This window comes from Arvicanthis niloticus, chromosome 12, assembly GCF_011762505.2.
Source record: "Arvicanthis niloticus isolate mArvNil1 chromosome 12, mArvNil1.pat.X, whole genome shotgun sequence".
Lineage (NCBI taxonomy): Eukaryota > Metazoa > Chordata > Mammalia > Rodentia > Muridae > Arvicanthis > Arvicanthis niloticus.
Window position 1 is genome coordinate 68,454,484 of NC_047669.1, and position 21,404 is coordinate 68,475,887.

Here is a 21,404-nt window from a genome sequence, read left to right on the forward strand (position 1 = left end):
AACCAGGAATAGTCATCATAGATGTATAAGCCAGATTTTAACTATGGTATACATATAAAGTAACTACATATAATCATAAGTCAGATAACAGAGAACAAACTTCTAAGAAACATTACAAAATATGATTTACCTATCAAAAATGTCTTTAAAATGTCACCAGTGAGAAAGTTTATGAGACCAGAAGAAAAAGGAACATCTTTAAATAGGTTGTCCATCTTCTTTATTCATTTTATTATTTCCTCATTTAGTCATTCAATGACACAAATATGTAGTAATGTCCTCTCATAAGCCTCTCGGCTTTTATTAAACAAAGTAACTGTAACCACAAAGAGGCAAATATTTCATTCTTTGCTCCATGATGTTTAATAGTTTAATAGCACAAATTATGTTCTTTAAAAAAAGAATGATTTGACTAGAGTCTTGGTAATAAAGACACCAGCAATGTTTGCATAATTTGTAAATTAAAAAAAAAACTATATGCAACAAAGACTAATGTAACAAAATAATTAAATAAAGTGCATAAATACATTCAGTTATTTAATCAAATAAGCTTAATTTAGTGCTTTGTTGTATCCCTAGATTCATTCTAAATCATTAGGCCAATGCATAAACCATGTTCTAACAAAAACAGATGCGTCCCAGGACACAGGACCACTCCATCTGCTCTGTAGTTCCACATGGGAATGGCTTCCTTTTGCTTACCAGCCCATCCCTGGTTCCAAGAAAACATGAGCCTCTTAAAACAAAGTTGAAAATCTAGTGGCTTGCAAGTCAGCTGGCAGTGTTTCTGCATTTTTAAGCAAGCTTGGATATCGGGGGAGCTTAGTGTTCACTCTGAAACTGACCCTTCTGAGCCAAGTTCAGAGTAGTGCAAGTTATCAAACCTGACAGGCTTTTGGCAAGTCGTAGGAAAACTCTTAGGCCAGGCTCCTTTCCAAGCTCAGCTGGGAACAATTAGGGTAAATAATAGTTCATGAAATGGCTAGTTCTTACTATGCCTTTAAATGTATTTAATGTGCAATAATGGAATTTATGGCTTATCTGCAGTACACTATCTTTTTAAAAGAAAACAGGATTTAATTTAAAGGTGAGACAGCCTTGAGAGTTGCAAACCAAGAGTTGGAATAGAAACAACAAAGAAGTATTTTGAACATCCTTACTCTTAAGATTTTGTAAGACATAATTAAACAATATACTAAAAAATATATCTCCACTAAACTTGTACTCCAACACCAAAAGCAATGTTTAGGAAACCTTGTTCAAAGATAGTACATAGATAAAGCACATACATATACACAATCAAGGGACTGTGACTACCCCCCAGCAACTGACAACTTTTGTTAGTATGCAATACAGACTTTTAATGCTAGGAAAATACAGAGAATACACACATGGTACTAGTATACAATAAATTCAAGACACAGAATGGATGCAATCAAGAGAGCAAGAGTAGATGCAAAACTGCTGTATCAAGAAAAAAAAATCTTCATTTGGTAATCTCCTTCATTGCTAATGTGACTTCCTGAGGACTTGCTTTTGCTATTATTGGTTGTTTTACTTTATTAGTCCTAAGGGTAGAGAAAATACAACTATGTCATGGTTGACTTCCCAAACTTTGCCTATTAAAAAAATAAAGCTTTGACCCGATTAGTTGCGAGTAGAGTCATTAAACTATCATAACACTTCTTCAGTGAGTTTCATCAGCTTGGTGTTCTCAAACATTTAACAATAAAGATTATTGCTAATAATTATGCCTGAATTTTTAAGTTGGGTTAAAATGTTATTTATTTAAATTATGTGTATAACTATCTTTTTTGATGCAATCAGCAGGTTTATTGGGGAGTTGGCTAACCAAGGTCAAAACTGCTTGTCCATGCAGGAACAGAATTTTGACAAACTATCTTTTCTACATATTAATAATTTGTTTGTGTGTCTTTTTTGCCAGGTACATTTTATCCATCATATGAATATCTTTATTGGTATAAAATGATAGTCAAAAATGTTTAAAGAGTATAGGGAAGTGATTTGCATTTCAAACATCCAAAGACCTTCTTGATGAGATGTGAGTGATCTGGTCATGACATCAGTCATCCTGTTGATTGTCAAGGTTAGGTCTGTTGATCTGTTTAGATAAGTGGTAGACCATTCTTTTATTGCTCTATGCCTACCTTCTCAATGCTCAAGCTTTGCTGAAGAATATCACCTCATCTGAGAGAGAAGGACAATTGAATACTTCAGAGTGAGAGTAGCTTAAAATAAATTAAATGATTAGGCATGTATAGAGTGCATTTTATTATTTTCAACACAAAAAAATCTAAATATGGTGACTCTTTAGTACATAATTCTTTGAAGACAACACATCATAATATACGCTTTAATTACTTTTCAGATAAATTTTTCACTACTTATTTATAAAAAACATAAGGGTAGCAAACCAAATAAATGTCAATGTTTAGATTTCAACATTTGTAGTCCTAAAATAGGTTGACAGTGTTTGAAATATGGAAAATACAAAAGCAACAAAGCTGGGGTTATCATGGGGAAATTAAGAAACTTAATGAGGAGCTGTCAATGGGAAAATAATAACCAACCATACAAAATAGCTAATTTACAAATCATCATCATTATCATAAATAATAATAATAGCAATTCACAAAATGAGTGGTCTTAGCCAACTGTTGTCAGAGCATGAAGAACGGAGGGTTGATCTTGTGCTACGTTTACAGCATCTTTTTTCTTTATATTTCCAATCTGGAAACAGACCAATGTCTATAAACATCTGCTTAGAGAAACAAATCATGATATTCTCATAAAATGAAATATTATTCAACTGTTAGCAACTAATTATATATACAACTATTATGGCCAAATTATGAAACACTATGACAAGCAAAACATATAGTAGACAAATTGAATTATGAAATATGTATAAATGACTACAGAAAAAATGAACCTTTAGAAAATTAAATCATATCAAAACTATATGAAAATATACACAATATTTATTTTGTTTTCAATTGTAAAAACAATCAAGCTTTTCTTCAGTGAGTTAGTGGCTAATTAAATGATCATATGGCTGTGTGTTCAATACTAAAAGTAAATGAATTATCAAGCATAAAAATATAGAAAATATAAGTAGAAATGGCTAATCAAAAGAAACATTCTGAAACAGGAGAAGTGTGAATACAGTAAAAGTATCATTAATTGTTTCCAGAGAGGAGGGCAGAAGAATAATTACATTGGAAACAGATTTTTGTAACAACGAAGCTATTCTATTTATTGTAAAGGTGTTGAGACTCACACATATGTTGACACATGTAATATATAACATCAAAAGTAAGCCCTGTCTTACACTACTATCCAGGTCATAATGATGTGTCAACTTAGTTCACTCAATATAATAAATGGAATACAATAGTCAGGAATGCTAAGAATGGGAGAAAATCTTCAAGTTTAGAGGCAATACCTGTAAGTACATATATTTCTTTTTTGTCTTGCTGTGAACTTAATATCAACTTAAAACATAGTTTATTTGACCAAATATATCCCATCAAGTTCACTTGATCCACAGAAATGTTCTTTTTGCAAAGCATTATGAATTTGGAATCAGGGAAATATTTTATAACATCAGTGGTTACAAGATTGCATTTATTTTTTGAAATGTATGCAAGTATATACTCAATAGGGATGAGGACTACTATAAATAAACCATACCTAACTGAAGTTAATTGCAAGTGATTTTTAAATGCATTTCAACAGTGGCATTAGGTTGATTTGGTGTGAGGAAGCTTTTTATGTTCAATAAATCTCACTTACTAATTCTTGCTAATCTTTGACAAGAAGTTGAAGCCTTTTTCAGAATGTCTTTGCCTTCTATCTATGTCTTCAATTATTTTCTCTTTGATTTTCTTCCAGTGTTATTACAGCTCTGGGTCTTTGGGGGCAGTGTAAGAGACAAAATCAACATTCATTCTTCTACACACGACTTTCAAGTTTTCCCAGTAGTGAATTTTCTCCAATGAATGATTTTGGTACCATTATCAAAAATGATAAAGAGAGTTGATAAATGATAAATGAGAGTTGTTATATATGTTTAATTAAGGCTACTCTATTCTGTTTCATTGATAATAACATTATCACAATATTACTGTTGCCCTTTATCCACCATGATTTCATGGTAAGACCCCATTCCAGAAGACACCACACACGTTGGCTGTAGAACATGGAGAAATCCATTTTAAACAGCTCAGGAAATCCCTGGCTGGTGGCTAGCTTCCTAGTGCCTGCTGATGCTATTCATGCTGCTAAGAAAAGACAATATAAATCATCTTCCACAACACTGGACCGTGTATGCTGAACTATAATCTGCTAAGTGAAGTGTGCCCTCTGCTGCAATAGTATCATGGCTCAGTCAGCTTCATTCTGATGTGTAAATTGTTGATAAATAAACACAGAAATTTTAGTACCTGAATCTTAGAATTTCAAAGTTGTCCATTTTAAATGTCAGGCCTAGAATATGAATTACAGTATTACATTATATACTCAGCCCTCTTTGTTACTGTTTTTTTTTTCTCCTGTTCCACTGTGCTCCTTTTCTTTGGGTACTTAATATAGACCTTGGAAGCTATTTTCCAAGTGTCAGGATCAAACATTTTGTTCTGCTTTGATGGTACCACATGCTCACACTGTTCTGTAACATTAGTACATGACTAACTCTGGAGAAAAGTTACCTTGAGGTTTTAAACTTTTTTCATTAATTTATTTATTCACTTTATATCCCCAATCAAAACCTCCCACCCTTCTCTCTGCCAGGTAACCCTCCAAGCACCCTTCTCCCATTCCCCGCTCCCCTTCTCTGAGAAAGGGAATCCCCACCCCGAATACCAACCCACCCTGGCAAAAGTTGAATTAGAACTAAGTTCATCTCTCCTAAGGAGGCCAGACAAGGCAGCCCAGCTAGAGAAAATGGACCCAAAGGCATGCAAGAGAGTCCAAGTCAAAGATGGCCCCCGGCTCCAATTGTTGGGGGACCCACATGAAGATCAAGCTGTACATCTACACATATCAGCAGGGGTCTAGGTTTAGTCTCTGTGAGCCCTATGGGTCCAGGTCACTTGGCTCTATAGGTCTTCTTGTGGTATCCTTTACCTCTCTGGGTCCCTGAATCCTTCTCCTAACTCTTCACAAGACTCCCTAAGCTCTGCCTATTGTTTGGCTCTGGATCACCACATGTTTCCTTCAGCTGCAGGATGTAGCCTCTCAGATGACAGTTGTGCTAGGCTCCTATCTGCAAACATAGCAGAGTATCATTAATAATGTCATAGTTTGGGTCTCTCCCATGGGGTGGGTCTCAAGTTGGGCCAGTTATTGGTTGGCCATTCCCTCAAGTCTCTGCTCCATCTTTACCCCTACACATCCTATAAGCAAGGCAAATTTTGGGTTGAAGATTTTGTAGATAGAATAGTATCCTTGTCCTGCCACTGGAAGTCCTGCTTGGCTACAGTAGGTGACCATTTCACAGTCCATATTCCCCTACTGCTAGAAGTCTCAGCTAAGGTCTTCCCTATATCCTCCCAGGAGCCTGCCTTGTCCCAGGTCTGCAGCTTGTCCTGGAAATGCCCATCCCACTGATTGATTTCCCTTCTATCTCCCAGTCCTCTCATCCCCCATTCCCACTCTCTCCATACTTGATTTCCCACCCCAGTTTCCTTCCCCCACCCCCACATGCTCTTCCACCCAGTTCAATATATACTCACTTATAAGTGAGTATTCGTCATAGACCACAAGATAACCATGGTAGAATCCACAGAACCAAAGAAGCTAAACAACAAGGAGGGCCCAAGGATGTTTGAATCTCACTCAGAAGGGAAATAAAGTAGACCTGGGAAGTGGAAAAACATGAATTTGCAATACTTGTCTCATAAAAAGGCCTACTTTCATGTCGAAAGCAGATGTCCTTTGAGGTCTTTTTGTCATACCACACTGATAGCAGAGCCAAAGAATATATTGACAGTAACAGTTCCTTCCCTCTCTTATGTCCCTTAATATCTGGTGGTGGTGGAGGTGGTGGTTGTGGTGGTGTGTGTGTGTGTGTGTGTGTGTGTGTATGAGCATGTCTTAGTAGGTGAACGCCTGTGTGTGTATATGTGCACATATCTATGTGGGTAAACAAACATACATACATACACACACACACACACACACACACCTGCACATTCATGTATAAGCAAGAGATGGATGCCTGATATCTTTGTTTCTCTCTTTTAAGATAAGTTCTCTCACACGTCCAAGGAATCCTGTTCTGGTACTATAACCAGAACAGCTAGCTTTGTATGTGGGTTGTGGGAATCAAACTCAAATGTTTATGCTTGCTTGCTGAACATTTTACTCTTAAGCCATCTTCCCAACCCCAATGGTAGACTTGTTTGATTTCATTATATTATATTGAAAAAAATCCATATATTTTCATTCAGATTTAGAAATGTAAATATTAACAAGTGATAATTATACAATTATAATAGCAGTGACATTATTTGTATCTGGCTGGAAATTCATAATAAGTGCTAAGAATCCTACGTACAAATACTGACATCGAGAACTGCAAGAACCTCAATGTTGTTTCAAATTTGAAGGCACGTTTTTAGGATTGTTTTATTCATAACTGTTAAAACAGCATGACATCCCATTTGCACATGGAAATGGCAGAATCCTACCAAGATTTGCTTCTATTGGAGAGAGCTGTTTTCATTGATAACTTCCTACATGCTAATAATCAACTTACTACTTTTGATACCTAAAAATTATAGAATATTACTTTCAAAATACATCTAGTGCCTATATAGGCTTTTAATTTTACAAATTTATCTGATAAATACAATGATAAAATAATGATAGATCAGTGTTACAAAATCAAATGTAACCTATTCCAAAACTACCTAGATCAAAGTCATAAGCAATATCTGTAATAATTTTATATGTGAAAGCAAACCCTAGAAATAATATTCAGAGTATATAAGTATACCTGAATTAATACTAATCACTAATATGATCGATTTATCATTGTCTGACAGTAAAGAGAATGACACTTTGGGTTACAAGGAACCATATTAAACTCATTTGAATAGGATTCATTTAAAAATGATCAAAACACAGCATTGATTTTAACTAGAACAGTATATGATTGCATATCAGAAGTCTTCTAAATATTACTTAATAGTGTTTCAAAGTCTTATTAAAATATCATTTGCAGTTTGCTCTATAAACCATAAACTATATGCAAAAAAAAAAAAAAAAAAAAAAAAAAAAAAAACTTCCCTCTTTGATTTAAATCACACCCTTTACCCTAGCAAGGGGAGCTTCCAGGTTAGTGTTCTTATGGTATTCCTGAGTTTGTAAGTAACTGGATCTCTGTGTCAATATCTGTTTCTTGGGCTTTTTCTTGGGCTAGTTTCCTTTGTTGCTTGTTGTGTTCTATTCCAATGTGTTAGTTTTTAGTCTATCTTAATATTTTATATTTTATCATTATTCCTTATATTTTTCATTGCAACACAAAGGAGGTAGATCCAGATGTGGGCTAATGAAATGAGCTAGGAGGAGTAGAGGAAGGGGAATCATAACCAGGATGATGTATTACTAAAAAAAATCTATTTTCAATAAAAGAAAAAACAAAGGGGAAAGAAATCGTATTAAACTCCGCCCTCATTGGTTTTTTTTTTTTTTTACTAGAGAATTTTAAGCAAAGATAAAATGTAGGGCACACATCCTGAAACACACTGATCATCCAAAACTAGTCATTATCAGTGTCAACTATGATGTGCGTCATGTGTCAGGTGCACGGACATTCACAAGATCTGCTCAGATTTGTAGAACTATTGATATTTTCCTGATATGGCTATACATTGTCCCCAAAGTTCATGTGTCAGTGGTTTGGTATTTACCGGTTGATGACATTATAAAGTTACTGGACCACACTTGTCTGATTAAAGCTGAATGGGCTCTGAGGAACTTGGCAAGTTAGAGGAAGGGAGAGGTGTCCCATCAAAGGGAAGATATTCCTGTCTCCATTCTCTGTGGCCCTGGGGTAGGCAATCATCTCTGCCATAAATTACTGTTGTCATTCTTCTCTAATTACAATGGCCTGAAAGTAATCAAGCCAAATGACCACAGGCTGAAACTACTGAAAGTAGGAGCCAAAATAAATCTTTTTCCCTTAAATTGATGTCAGGTCTTTGGTCAGAAGTACAGAAAGGAATGCTGTCCCTCTCTAGTCTATGGTCCTTCTGTTTCTTGTCAGGTTTGCCAGTCCTTAATAACTGTTGCTTAGACAGTTCTTTATATCTAGTTCTGTTTTTAAAAAAATGAGTAAGTTTATCAGCCTAACCATTAGCTTAACAAGGATGACAACAACTGACGTGCTAACATGAGAAACCTTCACAGGTGTCCAACCCTAAATCAAAAGCTACAGATAACTAAGGAATGCTGAGAGTGAGAGAAAGTCTTCTCCAGAAAAAAGCACACCGATTGCTTATTCAGGACCAAATCATCAGTCCTGAAAGCAGCCATACACGCAACATTATACATACTGAGCAAGACATTTATGCACTTAATTGTCCCTCCTGTATTCCCTTCTTTTCCCTTCTCCTTTTGATCCTTTTATTCCACTCTCCCTATCTCTCTATAACTATATACACTATTTTTCCTATTTAGATTAAATAAGTTACATCCAATTAAGTTTTTAGCCAATAGGGTTCCATGGAAATGCCCAAATACTCACAGTATTGACTAGGCTGTTTGGTTTTCACCACAAGTTGTTGGGAAGGCCCTATTGCTGAAGACAACATGGAGAAGTTGAGCTGGCACCTAACTCGAGCTGACTGACTACTGTTCATGGTACTGGAAGGTACACTGCATGGTACCAAAAGATAAAATAAATGCCAACTCAGCTATGAACTCTTCAATCTACATAGGTGACCTGCCTGTAAGATGCATCACTAGTGATACAAAAGTTGTATAATTAGTTGACCATTATCTTGTTGAAATTAAGGTACATTCCAGGAGATGGAATCTTTGTCAAATACTTCTTGGGCGGCCAAGAACCTGAGATTAGATAGGCCACTGTCCTAAAGACAAAATCCGTTTTTTTGGTAAAGGAGAGTAGCAATAAAATGACTCCTAACAACACTCTGCTCTATCTGTAGGTCAATATCTCACTCAGCCATCATTGGAGAATCTTCCTCCTGGAGTAAGCAGGAACTAATATAAAGGGCCACAACTAGACAATGTGCAAAGAGTGAGAGACCCGGGCACACTCAATCTTAAGTGGGATTTCTCTGTCAAGTCCATTCCCTCAGGACTCAGGAAACTCTACTGAAAAGACACAAATGTCTGTAAAACCCAAAGAGAATGGATAATATGAAGAAATAGTTGTCTTCTAGACACAATAGGATTAGTGCACATATAAACTCTTATAGACCATGGCAGCATGGGCAGGACCTACACTTGTCTAAACTAGAAATTGGGAAGGAAAAGTAGATGTAAGTTCTCATCTCTAACCAAGAAGCTATCTTCAACTGATGGCACACTGAGAGAAAATTAATATTCTCTTACAGAGTCTCAGTGGCTATAGAGCAGGCTACATGCTGAGCAGTAGAAGACCAGACCAGCACAAAACAAAATCAATGATACTTTTGGAAAATTTTTTTGGTACATGTTGCTTTATTTAGGCAGAAGTTTTTTTGTACCTTAATGATCTTTTGTTTATATATTATGGTTTCCAATTTGTTTTTTAATGAGTTTTGCTTTGGTATGTGTGTGTGTCTGTGTATATAAATGTTTCTTATGTTTTCTCTTGTCTTTTTTTTTCTGTGTTTTTTTTCTGTGCTTTTTGTTTTGTTTTGTTTTTTGTTTTTTACAGTTTCCTGAAGAGACAGAGATGAATATAATATGAAGTTGGATGGATAAAGGGAAGGAGGGAAACTGAGATCAGAATATAGTGTTTGAAATAAATTAACTTAAAACATATTTCTCATTAAAAGTTGCACATAGAAAACTGTTAGGTTGGTTAAATTAATAGTCTAATTTTATAAATTCTACGAAGAGTTCAGAGACTGGAAAAGACCACTGTTATCCTTCCTATATAAAAGTAATAAAATGAAAGCTAGAAGCTTTCTAAAACTAGGCATATGACTGTGCAAATTGTTTTGCTCTAACTTAACTTCATTCACTCGATCATTTTAAAAAAATGTTTCACCTACAAGCTCTTTAAATTTCTTTCTAAACATATAATTCTACTATGTGACCTTTAATAAAAGTAAAATTCATGTATCAAAACAATAAATGATAAGGAAAATAATTTGAAATGTTTGCTAACTAACATAGGCTAAGACAAAACATAAAACAGTGCCATACATTTTGAGAGAGCTTCAGACAAGAGCCACCATTTAAGACACTTGGCTGTTTGGATTACACTTTTCACCTTTTGACAGTTTACTCAAGCTGGACCTCAGTTTTACTACCAAACTTCGCACGTCCAGCAAAAGAAAAATATTACTCGATTCTTGTACTACCCAATCCCCACATGAGTTTTATTTCTAAAGTAGCATTTTTAAGTGATTTACTCACTACCATTGATTTCTCTTTCAAATATTTGTTCTTTTTTGGATTATAAGAAACAATCAGCCAGTGGAAATTTTTGCAGAACTCCTGGCTTTGACCACCGACCTAATAACACATGTCCATTTCCTCACTACAGATGAAACAAATGTTTCCCTTTGGATAGATTTTCATATTAAACAAACTTTAGACCATGTTTAAATTTGGGCTGTTGGGACTTCATCAGGTTAAATAGATCCTTGCTAAAATACTCATTTTATTTTGCTAATTCAGAAACATTAGTTATTGTGTGAATTCAATAACAATCATTATTATTATCTTTTAGAAAAATTATTTTCTAAGGTTTGATTTTTGGCTCCTAGAGCAAATTTCAATGTTAAAAGTGTTACTTAAGCTATCTATAATGGTATCCTTGAGTCTGAATGAGTTTGGATCTTGTCAACATTTTGGCGACAATCATGATCAAGTTGCATTTAAATCTATCCAAAGCGTAGCCCATGGCCCCACAAGACATAACCATTACTTAATGGGAAATAAAACCAGGAAACATTTCTGTGAACATTCATATGTATATTTTGGGCAACCTGCCCCTTCCAGACTTTAGGTTCCTGTATAAAGTGATGAGTTAGCATGGAATCATTTCCAAAGGCTCTCCAACCTTAAATTTCTAGGACTCTATGACCCCATTTTTGAAGACTCACTCAACTAAGTTAATTTAATGCAGATGTCCTCTACTCCAATACAACACCAGTCAACATCAGCATTGAGAAGCCTCTAATAGGAAACCACATGTTCTTGGTGGTTCAAATAGAGATTGTTGTAAATGGAAGCAAAAATTGGTTCTCACTGGATAGAGCTAGATTTCTCCAGTCAACCCTTTTATCACCAATTACCTGTAAGCATGGTGTACCTAATTCATTCCAGTCTACTATGTCTGTTCTTTCTATCCTGGTTTTTGTCTCATAATCCACTGTATGTGAGAGAAGGAAAGAGATTGAGTTCAGGAAAGCACTGGTTTAATAAGTCCCATAGCCTCCATTCTCAGAAAGCCTGCAAATGTCTGGAAAGCACATGATAAAGTAGAGGTCAATGTGGTTTGAAAATCAAAATAAAATGGCCTGTGACTAATTCTGCTCCTTTTGCTTTCAATATGTTTTTCCTACTTTATTTTTATTGATAAATCCCATCAGGGAACAATATTTTTAGCCACAAAGTAATAAAGTGAATTAAACCAAACTTTCCAATTCCTGTGACAAAAGATTAAATGTGTAAACTTCACTTGTCCTAAGACTCAGCTCTGGTCAATAAGAATTCAGGGCAAATCTGCTGGAGAACTCCTCAACTGATACAGACTCCTTTACAAACAGCCACAACAACTGGTACCACTTCTTTCCTTTGTTAGTTTTGATTCTTAAAAACTGGACTACCATTCCACTATGATAAAGACCAAGAGCAACACAGGCCTAAGGAAGTTTTGATTTATTGAGTGGCCTGATCAAAATCTTAAAATACTAGCAAAGGTTAGCCTCTGAGTGGCTGGTTATCAGACAGCAAATCAAGATGTCTATTTGCAGTGGATGAAACTGCTCTGATGCATGGGTTTTCCCTTCAAAACTGAAGTATATATTCACACAAGTCCTCAAAAAAAAGAATTGAGTTTCAATGCTTATCTTCTGGGCCCTCTCTCCAAACTGTTACCCCTGGAGGAAAGCTTCCTCAGGAAAGAGCACACCCCTTCAAAGTTGACATAAATAGATGACTGGGAGCTTCACCACAAAGCAAGATAACTCTGAAAGGTTTTCTAAACTGTAAGTCTCCCCATCACCTTAGCTAAGTTCTTGCTACAAAAATAAGTGCATCCTAACTCTCCATGTAACCAGAATATCACATGGTTGGCTACACTGAAGGTGATGCTTCTGAGAAAACTCTGTGTGAAAACACTTTGAGACCAAAGCTGGATGTGGGTGTACGTACAACCACTAATCTCATTGCTTATATATTATGAGAATATATGCTGGATGTCATATAACCCTGAAATAGCTACACCAGTACAAACAGCTGCAGAGGATGAAATTTTGTGATGGAATTGAAAATTGCAATACTTTAGTGGGGAATAGATTCAAATCAAGACCTAGTCACTTTCTTGGACTATTAAGTTTAACCAAAATACTTATCTTGAGTAACAGTCATTTTTTTTAAAAGTGTTATTTGAATGGCTAATATATTTTATTTTATTCTATCATTTCTTATTGTCACAATTTTATTATTTATTTAAGCTTTGTTTTATTATAATCAATTATTTTTTTATCCCATTCTTCATTGGAGATTAAAATAAGCATATATGCCCCATACCAGTACATATATATTCATTTATTAAAATTTTTCTAAGGATTCACTACTGTAACACATGGATAACATCCAATGTGTACAGTTCTCTTCATAAATAGTAGCCATCCAACTTTAGATTTGTTTAACTGAAATTATATGAACATAAAATATCAATTTGAGCAACAAGCTCCTAACAGCCTATTAGTAGAAATGGCCACTTGCATGCACTGTCTTTCTTCTTTCTCTTTTGTTGCAGTGTATGTGTGTGTGTGTGTGTGTGTGTGTGTGTGTGTGTGTGTGTGTGTGTTCTAAGGTCATCAATAGGATTCACAGAAAAGGCAGAGTAGAGAAACTAGATAGTTGATATAGAAATAGTGAGAGTATGGACACACAAAGCTGCCCTCACTCATTGTCACAAGAGACCTATGGGCCCCAATTTGATTGTGAGACATGGACAGTGGCCTTGGGTGGATAATATTGCAAACATACTACTACTACTCAAGAGGATCAGAAGTGAAGCCTTAGTAGAGACACATTCCTCCAAGTTTTTTGGTTTTGTTTTTTGTTTGTTTTTGCTCCGTTTATTATCATCATCATTATCATTATTATTTAATCATTTTTTACAGTCCAGTCATTATCCCCTTCCTGGTTTGCCCTCTGACTGTTCCTCATCCCATTCCTCCTCTCCTGTCTCCAAGAGGATGTCCCCACCCCTCACACACACACTCCACCAGACCTACCCCCTACCTGGGGCCTCATGTCTCTTGAGGGTTAGGTGTGTCTTTTCTCACTAAGGCCAGACTAGGCAGTTCTCTGCTGTATATGTATTGGGGGTCCTCGTATCAGCTAGTGTGTGCTACCTGGTTAGTGGCTCAGTGTCTGAGAGATCTCAGAGGTCTGCTTTAGTTGAGACTGCTTGCCTTCCTAGAGGGTCACCCTCCTCCTCAGGCTCTTCCAGTTTTTCCCTAATTCAGCCACAAGCATTTCTTACTTAAGTCCATTGGTTGGGTCTAAATATCTACATCTGTCTCTTTCAGCAGCTTTTGGGGCCTTTCAGAGGACAGCCATGCTAGGCTCCTGTCTGTAAGCAATCATAGCATCAGTAATAGTATCAGGCCTTGGAGTATCCCCTTATGCTGGATCCCAATTTGGGCCTGTCACTGATCTCCTTTCCCTCATTATCTTCTCCATTTTTGTCCCTGCAGCTCTTTTAGACAGGTTGGCAACCCACAGTCCTCCACATTTTGACTGACACTTACTCCCTTTTGTTGGTTGCTTTTAATTTTAGCAGTCGCTGGAAGGTCACATAACATATGCTGGGTTCCACATCTATAAATCTGTGTCACTTAGTATGGGCTCAGTCACTATTTACTCATTCTGTAACTGCCAATTAGTTTCTGCTCAATGTCTTGCTTCAGTATTAATGATAAATAAATGCCTTTTTTATCTGATAAATTGTCTACTTAGTCAAAAACAGGTGAGCTGTTGATGTCACTCTGTAGAAGAGCACTTACCTGACATGCAGGTTCAAACTCCTGGGTTCAGTCCCCAGAAGCACAAAAAGACAAAATAAACACCATTAAAAAAAAAAAAAACACTAAAATAATAATGGAAAATCCCAATATGTCACGGTTCCTATTCCATTAAGAGATCTCTTAAAACACATTGCAAGAAGTGTTGTAGCTAGGACTTATAGATGTTGTGCTAACAAAAAAAAAAAAAAAAAAAAAAAAAAAAGCAAATTGGTATGGGGACTGTCGGCATGTCTAGATTGCTCTGTAGTTTGCCTGTGCACCATGAAAACTGTGTTTTGTGCAGAAGCTGTGGTCCTGTGGGTAGGGTAATTATTACAGTCTTATGTGGTGTGAACCTTCAGAAGTGACACTTCTATCACAATCTGCATGGAGGAGGGCAGGATGCTGAAGAGTTCATCAAGGTCCTAGTTCTGTCAGGACGTACAAATCCTTCAAACATCAATTCCCAGACAGACTGGTGTGTACTTGGCTTTCAGCTCTATCTCTAAAATAGATGGTGCAAACTGACAACTTCCAAGTTGAACCCGGCTCATAATACATTTTATTTGGCTCTTAAGCTGTTGAAAATATATTACTAACATTACAGCTGGGGACTTTCACATCAAATCCCATCTTTCTTTATGATCTGCTCTCTACTTGAAAAACAAGGGAGCGGGTTATCAGGCAGCACTTAGTTCATACTTTGAATCAGCAGGATTCATGGCACTATTCTCCAAATTCAAGACTGTACTCACTGTTTGCCATGGTCCCCATCACTCCTCAGTGTGACCCATCCAGTCCTCATCTGAAGTGTCACTTGAGATTTATCACTATACTCTCCCCATAATTTAACCCTGCCAAGAAATACTCCTGGTCGGAAATATTATTATCAAAATCAAGATACAGCAAATAGGAGAGGTCCTCAGATGGAAAAAATTAGAAAAACATTTTTTAATCTGGTGAATATAATAATCATATTTAATTTATAGTATCTTCTAGGCCCATTAGGAAAAAAACATGTTTTTTTTTTTTTTTGGTCTTCCATAATGAAATATTATTTGATGAAAAGATGTCTTTCTAACCACATAATATTGACCTTGGAATAAAATTTGATGTAAGTGCCTAACTATAGATGAATGGATGAGTGGGTGCATAGATAGGGGTTGGAGGTAGGTAGATGTGTAGATAGATGGAAGGTTAAGTGCTTCTAAACCTGAGAATATCTATGACCATGTCACATCACATAAATTGTGCAGATGTGATGGACGCTACCTAAGATCTAGGTGAAAGACTTCTATATTTTAAATCCAAATAGAATATTGATAACTCTCCATCAGCTGATAGTATGTAAACTTTGATATTTTCAACAGATGTCTATTGGAGTCTTCTGTAAGATGACATGAGAGATTTGGATGCATGTCTTGAGACTTTATGCCTGACCTGGTCTTCTTCATTTTACTTAATTACTGAGAAACTCATTTTACTTCATTGTTTTACATTAGAATATAATTATAATCATTTCTCATTTCCTTTCCTCGTTCCAAAACATCACATAGATCCCTCATTACTGTCTTTCAAATTCATGGCCCCTATTTCATTAATTGTTGTTTTACACACACACACACACACACACACACTTAACTATATAAATAGAGGCAGCTGAGTATAATATTAATTTTATGTATGTTTTCAAAGCTGACCACTTGGATTAAATAAGCAGCTGTTGTGCTACTCCCTGGGAAATACTATTTCTCCCACTCCTAGAATTCCTTAGACACTTTGTGTAGGGTTGATGCTTCCCATTCTTCCTCCACACCCTCCTTCCCCCATATTATCATGACTGTCATTGTCTTTGTGCATGTATATGCTGTCACTTGGTAATACTTTATGGGTGTAGCTTCTAATTAAGAGCTAGCAAACACATTGGTAATTTGTGAAAAAAATGAAAATAGCATTGTTGAAAGAAAGCAACCAACTTAGTTTCAAAGTCTATTTTAAAATATTAGCTGTACTGCACTACATTTTCAGTTTATATCATATCCAGGACTGAAAAAGATATCACTACATGCAAAGGGATAGATAACAAATAAGAAAAATCCTACTATGCTAAATAATCTTAAGGTATATAAAGAAATATAGACTGCTACACCTTCAACACATGTGCATGTCAGATCTTTCCTACTTTTTTGTTATTTATTTATTTATTTTTTAATTTACACTCCAGATTTTATTCCCCCTTCTTGGCCCACCCTCCAACTGTTCCACATCACATACCTCCTCTCCACCCCCTGTCTCCATGAGAATGCCCCCACCCCCAACCTCCACCTAACCAGATCTCTAAACTCCCTGGGACCTCCAGTCTCTTGGGGGTTAGGTGCATTTTCTCTGACTGAACCCAGACCCAGCAATCCTCTGCTATATATGTGTTGGGGCCTCATATCAGCTGGTGTATGCTGCCCGGTTGGTGGTCCAGTGTTTGAGAGATCTCGGAGGTCCAGGTTAATTGAGACTGCTGTTCCTCCTACAGGGTCAGCCCCCTCCTCAGCTTCTTCAGACCTTTGTTTTCCTAATTCAACCACAGGGTCAGCACCTTCTGTCCATTGGTTGGGTGCAAATATCTGCATTGTACTCAGCTGCTTGTTGGGTCTTCCGGAGTTTGGTCCGTTTTTTGTGAGCACTCCATAGCCTCAGTAATAGTGTCAGGCCTTGGAACCTCCCCTTGAGCTGGATCCCACTTTGGGCCTATCTGAACCTTCTTTTCCTCAGGCTCATCTCCATTTCCCTCCCTACAGTTCTTTCAGACAGGAACAAATATGGGTCAGAGTTATGACTGTGGGAAGGCAACCCCCCTTCCTCACTTGATGCTCTGTCTTCCTGTTGGAGGTGGGCTCTCTAAGTTCCCTCTCCCTACTGTCAGGCACTTCATCTAAGGTCTCTCCCTTTGAGCCCTGAGAGTCTCTCACCTTCCAGGTCTCTGGTGCATTCTGGAGGATTCCCTCACCCTCCTACCTCCAAAGTTGCCGGTTTCCATTCTTTTTGCTGGCCCTCAGGGCTTCAGTCCTTTTCCCTCACCCAATACCAGATCAGGTAGCCCTCTCAACCTCCAACCCACGTCCACTTTCCCTCCTAGGTCCCTCCCTACCTCCCTGCCCACTTGTGATTGCTTTCTTCTCCCTCCCTACAAGTGGGACTGAGGAGTCCTCACTTGGGCCCTTCAGCCTGTTGACCTTTTTGAATTCTGTAGACTGTATTTTGGGTATTCTATATTCTATTCTTTTCTTTTCTTTCTTTCTTCTTTTCTTTCTTTCTCCCTTTCTTTCTTTCTTTCTTTCTTTCTTTCTTTCTTTCTTTCTTTCTATTTTTTTTTTGCCGAGTTACCTCACTCAGGATATTTTCTAGTTCCATCCATTTGCCTGCAAAACTCGGGATGTCCTCGTTTTTAATAGCTGAATAGTATTCCATTGTGTAAATGAATCACAGCTTCTGTATCCATTCTTTGGTTGTGGGACATCTGGCTTGTTTCCAGTGTCTGGCTATCACAAATAAGACCACTTTGAACATAGTGGAACAAATACCCTTGTGGCATGGTGGGGCACTTTTTGGATATATTCCCAAGAGTGGTATTGCTAGGTCTTCAAGTAGATCTACTTCCAATTTTCTGAGGAACCTCCAGATTGATTTCCAGAATGGTTGTACCAGTTTACCTCACCAGCAATGGAGGAGTGTTCTTTCTCTATATCCTTACCAACATATGTTGCCACCTGAAGTTTTGATCTTAGCCATTCTGATTAGTGTAAGGTGGAATCTCAGGGTTGTTTTGATTTGCATTTCTCTTATCACTAAGGACTTTAAACACTTCCTTAGGTGCTTCTTAGTCATTTGACATTTTTTGATTGAGTTGTTTGAGTTTTTTGGTGGTTAGCTTCTTGAGTTCTTTATATACTTTGGATATTAGACCTCTATTGAATGTGGGGTTAGTGAAGATTTTTTCCCACTCTGTGGTTGCTGGTTTGTCATATTGACTATATTCTTTGCTTTACAGAAGCTTTCCAGTTTCATGAGGTTTCATTTATCAATTCTTGGTCTTAGAGCATGAGACACTGAAATTCTGTTTAGGAAATCCCCCCACCCTGTACCAATGAGTTCAAGGTTCTTTCCCACTTTCTGTTCTATTAGATTCAGTGTATCTGGTTTTATGTTGAGGTCTTTGATCCACTTGGACTTGAGCTTTGTGTAAGGTGACAAATATGAGTCTATTTTGATTTTTCTATGTACAGACAGCCAGTTAGACAAGCACCATTTATTGAAGATGTTTTCTTTTTCCACTGTATATTTTTGGTGTCTTTGTCAAAGATCAAGTGTCCATAAGTGTGTGGTTTTATTTCTGTGTCTTCAATTCTATTTCATTGATCAACATGTCTGTCTCTGTACCAATACCATGCAGTTTTTGTCACTATTGCTCTGTAGTAAAGCTTCAGGTCAAGGATGGAGATTCCCTCAGCCAATCTTTTATTGTTAAGAATTGTTTTGGCTATTCTGGGTTTTCTGCCTTTCCAGATAAACTTGAGAATTGCTCTTTCCATGTCTTTGAAGAATTGTGTCGGGATTGTGATGGGAATGACATTGAATCTATAACAGAAGAAATACTACCTAACTTGTTCTATGTAGCCACAATTACTCTGATACCTAAACCACACAAGGAATCAACCAAAAAAAAGAGAACTTCAGACCAATCTTGCTTATGAATATTGATGCAAAAATACTCAATAAAATTCTTAAAATTCTTTGAATCCATCAAAACCATCACTCACCATGATCAAGTAGGCTTCATCCCAGGGATGCAAGGTTGCTTCAACATACAAAAATCCATTTACATAATCCACTATATAAACAAACACAAAGAAAAAAATCACATGATATGATACTCTCCTTAGATGCAGAAAAAAGCATTTGACAAAATACAACACCCCTTCATTTTAAAAGCATTGGAGAGATTAGGAATTCAAGGCCCATAACTAAACATAATAAAAGCAATTTATGGCAAACCAACAGCCAATATTAAATTAAATGGAGACATACTTGAAGCAATTCCACTAAAATCAGGGACAAGCATGCCCGCTCACCCCATATGTATTCAATATAGTACTCTTAACTGCTACCTAGAATAATAAGACAACAAAAAGAGATCAAGGGTATACAAATTGGCAAAGAAAAAAATAAAGGTATTACTATTTGCAGATGATATGATAGTATATGTAAGCAACCCCAAAAATTCTACCAGAGAACTTCTCCAGCTGATAACTAACTTCAGCAAAGTGACTGGATATAAAATTAACTCAAATAAATCACTAAACTTCATTTATACGAATGATAAACAGGCTAAGAAAGAAATTAGGGAAACAACTCCCTCCACAATAGCCACAAACAATTTAAAATATCTTGGGGTAACTCTAACAAAACAAGTGAAAGACCTGTATGACAATAACTTCAAGTCTCTCAAGAAAGAAATCGAAGATCTCAGAAAAATGAAGAGATACCCCATGCTCATTGGTTGGCATAATTAATATAGTAAAAATGGCCACCCTATCAAAGATCTTTCCTACTTTTATTTTCAGTTTCTATTGCCACAGATGTTTGTGTTTGTGTGCACTGTGTAGTGATGTATCTGAAAAGGAACTCTGTGTCCATGTCCATGTGTATTGTCTCTGTATTTTTATATATTATGGTTTGAGTATTAAAAACCCTATCAGATTCATGTGGTAAATGCTTGATGCTCTGATCACTGCTATTTGAAAATGCTAGAAATTTTAGAAGGTAGAGCTACAGGTAAACTTGGGGTAACCTTGAGGACTCTGCCTTGCAATTTATCCCTCCTGTCTGCCATCTTTGCTTCCTAGAAGTCATGAAGCAAACAAATTTCCACTACAATGTCCTTCGCCATAGTGCGTCTATTTTGATGCAGAAATGAAATTAGTGAAGCCAGACAAATTCTTCCCTTGGACATAAGATCAAATAAGATCAGTTCAACTATAAAGACCTAAGAAATGTACCTCAGTGTCTCTATCATATGATATTATGAAATATTTCAATGTTTTAGAAACCTTGAGGTAAAATAAATTTTCATCTTTTAAATTGTTCTCTGATTTTTTTTTTTTATATCAACCACACTCTATGCTTGGCTGATTGGAGTACTTTCTAGCCAAAGTGTTTCATTTGCTGCATCAAAATTGAGGACAGAGCACTTAAAACCAGGTCCTTAATCAGCCACTTTACCATTTACTCTTCAATAGTGCAACCTCTTAATAAGGTGTAGAATGGCTTTTCATATCTATTAGATTCAAACTATGCTAAATTAAGTGTTTTCATTTTAAAACACTTCAAAAATATAAATATTTTTAACATAAACACATCATATTAAATGAATTGTGCACTCTCATTCTAGTAATTTTTCTCAGTGCTCACTAGAGTAATTCTTCTTTCTTACTGGTCCGCTCTTTGCTATGAGAATGAGGATGTAAAAAGATGTTCCTTCTGGTTTTGTCACCAATGACTAAAAAAAAGTCATATAGTGAAACGAAAAGTGTATAGCTAATTATCAATTGATTCTAAAACCTACATGAAATGAGGAAGTAGAGAATATGGGGGGAAAGTAAAATTTAAAGTGATATGTATTAAATTTATATTCCAAAAATTATTCTTTGTAGCAAGTAAGTAAATATGGTTTGAGTGGTGACTGTATCCATTTCCATAGTGACTTTTTATGCACATGCAAAGATAGTAAAAAATCAAAATGTGTTGAAAGTACTTACAAGCTGAATTATTTCTCAAGTAATAGTAATGTTACTTATGAGTAATTTAGGTCACCACATAGAACATGTAGAAGTATCTAAATGAGAATAAACCATGCTGGTTTTCTGAAAATATCACTCCAAATTCAAAGTTCCCTTAATT

General features: G+C 36.3%; 1 long non-coding RNA gene across 2 annotated transcripts in view; it reads right to left on the reverse strand.

Annotated features, from left to right (window-relative positions):
- Positions 1-223: 223 nt before the first annotated feature.
- Positions 224-21,404, reverse strand: part of LOC143444083 (uncharacterized) — a 35,898-nt gene continuing 14,717 nt past the window's right edge. Inside the window, exons 2-3 of one of the 2 annotated variants that reach the window (XR_013113632.1) lie at positions 19,265-19,335; positions 224-2,751 (exon numbers count right to left, since the gene is read on the reverse strand). This is a non-coding gene — a long non-coding RNA (uncharacterized LOC143444083). Of the gene's footprint in view, positions 2,780-19,264; positions 19,336-21,404 lie in introns of both variants that reach the window. The other variant, XR_013113631.1, reaches the window with a different exon arrangement.